We start from the raw sequence: 8,756 nt of genomic DNA, 5'->3' as shown, positions 1-8,756 counted from the left end.
TCTCTGCTTGGGCAATTCCATCTCCAATGCCTGCAAATGTCACCTGGCCCAGGACTCACTTGGGAGTTGCTCTTATCTGACCAACAGAATGCCTGTGAATAGCTTCCAAGTGGGGTGCCTCCAATTTTTTAGCCACTTAACTAGTAATCACTCTGTGAAATGCTGCATCTAGTATAAAGAAGTCAGCCTGAGGTGGGAATTAACAGCTGATACCTTTAAAGGAAACCCCAATTTCTGTCTCCTCCTGTGTAACTGTGTATAATCTGGTCCTTGGGTTTATCTGGTATGTTATCTTCCTTCACCAGGAGGTTATAAAGTTCTCCTGTTAAACAGTTTATAAACTGACTTTTCACATGGGATTCTCTCATGGCTGGCCAATAGCTAGCCTTGCCAGTTCCAGATTTGAAGCAGCAGGTTCTGTTTCACTAGAGCCTCTCCTGGACAGGAGATGCAGGGAAAGCCCCATTGAACAGTCTCTGCAACGCACATAAATATACAGGAGTTCTCCCACCATTCTTTCCAGTACTTCAAAAGAGCCAATCCCCTCACCATAGCCTTCGAACAAGTGTTTGTGTAACTTCTGTAAGATCCATGATCCACAGCAGGAAGCTTTTGGTAAAAGGCTTTGGAATCACCAATGAGACACTGCTATGTTTTGCTTTCTTCTCAGACCACTCATTCACAGAGAGCAACAGCCCGAAGTCTGTCAGGTATTCACGGTAAATTTCTTCTCAGGCAAAAGTGCTTATGGCATCTAGAAGCCAATGCCACCAGTTGTAATATTTGCTTACAGAAATCAATACATTTATAGGGATACTGCAAGTAACAACTCCAGTACACACAGACAGGATTCAAACTTCCTCCTAATACCTCCTGTCCCCCCAGCAAGACAACACATTATCTCAAAACAAAACAGCTTAACACTAAAATAAATATAGAGCACCACCTATTGATGAAGGTGCTGTCTGCACTTATCGTGGTAATACATCAAAAGAAATAAAAAACTATGTAACAATTTCAAAGGACAAAACTCAAGGAAATTTCACAATGAGGCTACATATATCTGGAGAAAAGAAGAATTTATGCTCTATAAAAACCCATTTTAGAATGCAATCTTAATTGTGGAGCTGAGAATTGATATCTGCATATTATAGAGATGAAGATCTTGATACCAATGCAACAAAAACTAGGTGTGATGACTCTAACACAGGAGATATATGCTGAGTGAGCCTAACTGTAGGTAAAATTCTATTGGCTTAATCCTGAATAAATATCTCTGCCAATTTGGCAGGCAGTTTAGCAATTAGCAGTACACAAGTCTATGTGTGTTAAAAGTGAGTTACAGTCCTCAGTTCAGCTTTGGAAAGAAAAAGGGTGTACTCAGTCAGTATCCCAAATGTGAGATCAGAAACATTTGACAACAGATTAAACATGTTCATATATTGTTGGATCTGAGTCAAATATACAAAGCTAGAAGTGTCAGGATGACCAGAAAAAAAGAATTTAACCGTTGCTTGGGATCAAAAAGAAACATTTGACTTTTTTACATAAATATCTCACTTTGAAAGGAGTGCATTTTTAGAACAATTTCATAGCACAAAGAAGAAGATATTCAAATACATTTAAAATGTACAGATTAAAATGTACATTTAAAATGTATAGAAGAAAAAAAATGTACAGGTGAAAGCAAATACTTTCTCATGTGTCACATAATTAGGCTGTGGAACTGTCACCACAGGTATGTCATTAAGCCAAGAATTTAGCAAGATTCACATATTTCAAGGTCAGAAGGAACCATTGTGATTATCTAGTCGGACCTTCTGAACAACATAGGCCAAAAAAATTCCCCAAAATAATTTCTAGAGCATACCTTTTAGAAAAACACTCAGTCTTGATTTAAAAATTGTCAGAGATAGAGAAACCAGCATGACTCTTGGTAAATTGTTCCAGTGGTTAATAGCCCTTACTGTTATGTATGCCTTATTTCCTGTTTGAATTTGTCTAGATTCAACTTCCAGCCATTAGATAGTGTTATATCTTTCTCTGCTGATTGAAGGGCCAATTATTAAATATTTGTTCCCCTGTAGATACTTATAGAATGTAATCCACTCAATGACCTGGAAGAAAACATTAACTTTCTCTTTGTTAGACTCAAAGAGCCCAGTCTATTTAGCTTATCACTATAAGACATGTTTTCTAATCCTTTAATCATTCTTGTGGCTCTTCTCTGAAACTTCTTCAGTTTATCAACATCGTTCTTGAATCATGGGCACCAGAACTGGACACAATATTACAAGAGCGGCTGCAGCAATGCCAAATATAGAGGTAAAATAACCTCTTTACTCCTACTCAACACTCCTCTGTTTATGCATCCCAGGATCACAGACTACTGCAGCAGCACAGGAGCCTGCAAATAGAGCTGTAAACAGGGGAGTTTGCGTGGGAGTTCTGTTGGAGGAGACAGCATTTGTAGAAGCTGTTGGGGCAGTGTGCTGGGAGAGAAGCTGAGCCCTGATTAGGGGTGGGGCTTTTCTGATTAGGTGTCCTAGAAAGGTAGCCAGGCAGTGGCATAGACAGTGGCAAAGACATAATGAAGATGACTGGATGTGGAAGCTTTGGTATGTACATGATCCTGGAAGGGGTACCTGAAAAGAGTTTCGTCTGCAACAAGTGCCGCCTGATAGAGCTGATGGAAGAAAAGATCTGAGGATGGGAGATGCAGGTGGAAACTCTGGTTGAGTTTAGAAGGGGCTTTGAGCAGATGATGGAGCAAAGACATGAGGAGGCTGAAGGGAAAAGCTCAGACTTGCAGTTAAAAGCAGGACCAAAGAACTCTGAGGGGAGACTGCTGGGTGAGGAAAGTGGACAGTGGAAGCATGTGACTAAGAGAACCAGGCAGAAGAAAAGATGAGCTAGTGAAGGAGAAATAGAGCATTCATGGACAGAGGACTTGTCTCTCGGGATGGACTTCACCTGAGTAGGGAGGGAAATAGACTTCTAGGATTGAGGCTAGCACAATTGATTAAGGGAGCTTTAAACTAGGAATTTTGGGGAGATGGCAGGGAGATGTCCAGGTAACCTCCATGCTGGATTTTAACATTGAGAGGGAAGGAAACGAAGTAAGAAAGGATACAGCCATGGGTAGGAGAATGGACATAAGCAGAAAGTGTAGTGTAGACACCAGTCTAATAGATGATACTGAAGGTAGAATGTCTGTGCCTAGTCAGATAAAGAACGTGAGCAAAGCCAAACAGCAAAAATTAAGATGTTTGTACACCAATAAAAGGAGCCTAGGTAAAAAAATGGAGGAACTAGAGCTACTGGTGCAGGAAGTGAAACCAGACCATAATAGGGATAAGAGAAACATGTTGGAATAGTAGTCATGACTGGAGTACAGGTATTGAAGGGTATGTGCTGTTTAGGAAAGACAGAAATAAAGGCAAAGATGGCGGAGTAGCATTGTATATCAATGATGAGGTTAACTGTAAAGAAATAAGAAGTGATGGAATGGATAAGACAGAGTCTGTCTGAACAAAAATCACATTGGGGTAAAAAGCTACTAGATCCTCCCCTGGGATAGTGCTTGGAGTGTACTATAGACCACCGGGGTCTGATTTGGATATGGATAGAGATAGAGACTTTTAAAATATTTTTAATGAAGTAAATACTAGTGGAAATTGTGTGATCATGGGAGTCATTAACTTCCTGGATATAGACTGGAGGAAAAGTGCTAGTAGTAATAATAGGGCTCAGATTTTCCTGGATGCAATAGCTGATGGATTCCTTTACCAAGTAGTTGCTGAACAAATAAGAGGGGATGCCATTTTAGATTTGGTTTTGGTGAGTAGTGAGGACCTCATAGAAGAAATGGTTGTAGGGGACAACTTTGGTTAGAGCAATCATGAGCTAATTCAGATTAAACTAAATGGAAGGATAAACAAAAAAATAGATCTGTGACTAGGGTTTTTTATTTCAAAAGGGCTAACTTTAAAAAATTAAGGAAATTAGTTAGGGAAGTGGATTGGACTGAAGAACTTGTGCATCTAAAGGTGGAGGAGGCCTGGAATTACTTCAAGTTAAAGTTGCAGAAACTATCAGAAGCCTGCATCCCGGGTTATCATACAGGAAGATCTGGATGACCTTGTAAACTGGAGTAATAGTAATAGGATGAAATTTAATAGTGAACAATGTAAGGTCATGCATTTAGGGATTAATAACAAGAATTTTTGTTATAAGCTAGGGACGCATCAGTTAGAAGTAACAAGAGGAGAAGGACCTCGGAGTATTGGTTGATCACAGGATGACTATGAGCCACCAATGTGATATGGCCATGAAAAAAGCGAATGCAGTCCTGGGATGCATTAGGCGAGGTATTTCCAGTAGAGATAATGAGATGTTAGTACCATTATACAAGGTATTGGTAAGACCTCATCTGGAATACTGTGTGCATTTCTGGTCTCCCATGTTTAAGAAGGATGAATTCAAACTGGAACAGGTACAGAGAAGGGCTACTAGGATGATCCAAGGAATGGAAAACCTGTCTTATGAAAGGAGACTCAAAGAGCTTGGCTTGTTTAGCCTAACCAAAAGAAGGCTGATGGGGAGATATGATTGCTCTCAATAAATATATCAGAGAGATAAATACCAGGGAGATAGAGGAATTATTTAAACTCAGTACCAATGTGGCACAAGAACACATGGATATAAACTGGCCATCAGGAAATTTAGCCTTGAAATTAGATGAGGGTTTCTAACCATTGGAGGAGTGAAGTTATGGAACAGCCTTCCAAGAGGAGCAGTAGGGGCAAAAGACATATCTAGCTTCAAGACTAAGCTTGATAAGTTTATGGAGGGGATGGTATGATGGGATAGCCTAATTTTGGCAATTAATTGATCTTTGACTATTAGTGGTAAATATTCCCAATGGCCTGTGATGGGATGTTAGATGGGGTGAGATCTGAGTTACTACAAAGATTTCTTTCCTGGGTGTCTGGCTGGTGAGTCTTGCCCATATGCTCAGGGTTTAGTTGATGACCATATTTGGGGTCGGGAAGGAATTTTTCTCTAGGGCAGATTGGCAGAGCCCCTGGGGGGTTTTCACCTTCCTCTGCAGCGTGGGGCACAGATCACTTGCTGGAGGATCCTCTGCACCTTGAAGTCTTTAAACCATGATTTGAGGACTTCAGTAGCTCAGACATAGGTTAGGGGTTTATTACAGGAGTTGGTGGATGAATTCTGTGGCCTGCGTGGTGCAGGAGGTCAGACTAGACAATCATAATGGTCCATTCTGACCTTAAAGTCTAGGATCACATTAGCTGTTTTGGCCACAGCATCATACTGTTTAGCTGATTACCCACCTCAACCCCCAAATCTTTTCAGAGTCACTGCTTCCCAGTGCTTTACCATTATCAGGTAGAGTCCTCTATCCTGAAAGTATGGCCTACAATCTTTTTTCTTAAATGTGTATATATATATATTCATTTAGCTATAGTAAAACATACCTTATTTGCTTGGCCCAGTTTACCAAGACATCCATATGGCTCTGAATCTGAAACCTGCAGGACTCACTGGAAACATGCCCACTTGATGTCAATTCCCCATTTACATTTTGAGATCTATCCGTTATCCAGTTTTTAATCCACTTAATGTGTGCCATGTTAGTTTTATAATGTTCTAGTTTTTTAATCAAAATGTCATGCAATACCAAGTCAAACACCTTACAGAAATCTATTATTTCAACACTGTCACCTTTATCAACCAAACTTGCAATCTCATCAAAAAAGATATAAAGTTAGTATGACAGGATTTATTTAAATTTTGAAGTTGCACTAAATCCAATATCAATTGACTGTCAGGAAATAGTGGGAGTAGAGTTTGAAAGTTTGGGTGAATATACACATATATATGTGATCATCTCAATGGATTGCTCAAGCATTACTTTGTCTTATGGGGTTTCCATCTGAAAAATAGCTTCTGCCTTTTTTGGGTTGTCCTGAAGACTGTGTTCACTGAGTATATGCCCCATAGAGATAATTTCTTCTATCCCAGTTTGGTAGTTTGCTTTAACTTAATTCCTAGGAGACAGAACTTTTTAGTGTAGAATTTTCTGGAAACAGCATCCACTTCAATATTTCTCATGGGTGAGCATTCATATTGAAAACTCCTTTGGCCTTAAAGATCAAAATAGAGCAATCCAACATGAACGCTGCCTCATGAGAAATATAGAAGAGGATACTGTTTCTAAAAAGCCCTCCCTCCTTCCCAAAAAAGTACTCTTGTCTAGATCTTTGACAAGTGCCATAGGATTTCAAAGTCTGTAGGTGCTAATCGCTGCAAAGGGACAATGAAGGCTTCAGTTTGTGACCCACACTAAATGAATCCTACACTGTTTACCTATCTCAAGAGGGAGAGAAATAAGTGTTAAAGGGAAAACGATATAAAAACTGCAAAAATAACACTGCTCTACAGCCAAAATGCTTCTGAAATAAATGTAGTCCAACTTTACTAATTCTGGGTCACTGAGAACAAAAATGATGCTTAAAATTGTTGATTGGCTCTAGTTTTCAAGATATGCTATTGGGTCAGTATATACGACCCTTGACTTGGGGATGGCGGAGGATAAGTGAGTTGTAAAGGGAAAGGATCTCAATTTAAACCAGAAATGACTAAAATACATCTTTGACTGGATCCATGAATAAATCTATGACTGGGTTTGGACAGTGCTTGCTTTTTAGACAAAACAATGAATGATGCAATCTGAAGCTGATATTTCATCAGACATGATATGAATTGCATCATGTTATTCCTAGAAGTCATGGATGATGCAAACATAAAGAAGCTTACATCACTCTGTTGAACAAATTGCTCTATATCAGCTCTAGAAATCATACAGTGTCGTGCTCTCTTATTTGTCAGTGTTTGATTTTGCAAAGGGACACATTTCTGTTTAGCCAAAGTGAGCAGAGATGCCTTGTACGTGTGTGAACAGTGCAGATAACTTCTGCTATGTTTGTGGTGAAGTGACTTTTGCATCACAAAAGTGCAGTATAACCACTATGGTTAAGAAAGCCTATCACCTTTATTTTGGCTGCAAAATAGGACATCAGGACAAGAGGTGGGCCCCACACATATGCTGCAACACTTGTGCAACAAATCTTCACCAGTGGTTGAACAGGAAAAGGAAATCTATGCCTTTTGCAGTGCCAATGATTTGGAGAGAGCCAACAGATCATACCAGCAATTGTTACTTCTGCATGGTGCCTCCAGTTGGGAAAGGTGTGTCAAAGAAGAAAAAGTGGACTGTGCATTATCCAAACATTCCATCAGCTATACGCCCAGTACCCCACGGAGAAGGCCTGCCGGTTCTTGATGCACCAGAATCATTCTCACTTGAGTCAGACGAGGAAGAGGAAGAGGATGAAACTTCTGGTCCTGAACCATCCATGTCACAGGACCCACATTTTCTCCCATCCTCCTCCTCTGAACCACACCTCATAACACAAGGTGAACTGAATGACCTTGTCAGGGATTTGGAACTACCCAAGAGTAAGGCAGAGCTGTTGGGCTCCAGACTACAGCGGTGGAATCTCCTGGCAGACTATCAGGGCAAATGGAGCCCATCAATGCTTGCAGACTAGTGCTGGACAGTGACAAGAGATGCTCCATTTAACGAATACAAGAGACAAGCCAAGAAGCACCGAGTAGACACTGAATAGGACTAAACTATGTACATAATAGTTTTTTGCCTTTTGTTTCATAATAAATGTTATTGATATAACCCTTTTGCTGATTTTTAAAGTGTTACATAAACAGGACAGGTGAAATATTATCATGTAAAGCAACCATAAACACATGAAAAGACCTAGGTTTACAATTTATGATAAAAACTCTACTATCTACACAATAAACATAGACATAAAATGTAAAAACTTAAATATCTTAGAAACAGTAGCCAATCAGTTGTTTTAATTGTCATATTTGAATTCAGCACATCAAAATACATAATAAATATCACATTTTATCTCTGAAGCAGACGACTTCTCAAAAATTGTAGACCAGTGTAATTTGACGCTCTCATACACAGTGGGCCAAATTAGACTCTAAATTACACCAGAGTAAACAAGTGTAAACACTACGTTATTCTGGTGTAACAGGACAGAATTTGCCTCATTGGGCACCCAAAATTAGTGGAAATTTTTTATCTTAATATATTTGTGCCTCAGTTCCCCGTGTGTAAAATGGAATGTGAAAAGTACACAGAAAAGAATTCCATTTAGCAAAAATATTTAGAGATTTCAAAATTTGTTCTGATTCTGCGTCAAAACAAAAGTGAAAAGGAGAGAAATCACCCCAGAATAGCCAACAGCCCAGGGATTATGCTAGTTACCTGGGCTGTTCAGGCAGAGGAAAGACTGGAACCTGTTTGGGTTTCAACAAATTGGCATTTTCAGATGGAAATATGTTTTGTTAAAAAATTCCCTAGTGCTAAGCATCATAGAAAGGCCCATGAGGAAATTTAATAATACTGTGTTTAGAGCAGGGTTTGTATAGTGTGCAATAAATATGGCCCGGGACCCCATACTGAACGAGGAGAAAACAAATTTTGTAATAGATAATAATTAGGTAAACCCTGAATGAAGCAGGGTCCTATTGGAAAAGAATAGTAATCTGATCATGTAATTAAAGCTTGCATTACATTACAAATGTGCTAGAGGGACAAACTACAGGTGCACAGAATGGACAGTCTGGTGGTGTTT

This window comes from Gopherus evgoodei, chromosome 4, assembly GCF_007399415.2.
Source record: "Gopherus evgoodei ecotype Sinaloan lineage chromosome 4, rGopEvg1_v1.p, whole genome shotgun sequence".
NCBI classification, from domain to species: Eukaryota; Metazoa; Chordata; order Testudines; family Testudinidae; genus Gopherus; species Gopherus evgoodei.
Note: the sequence above shows the minus strand (reverse complement) of the source record.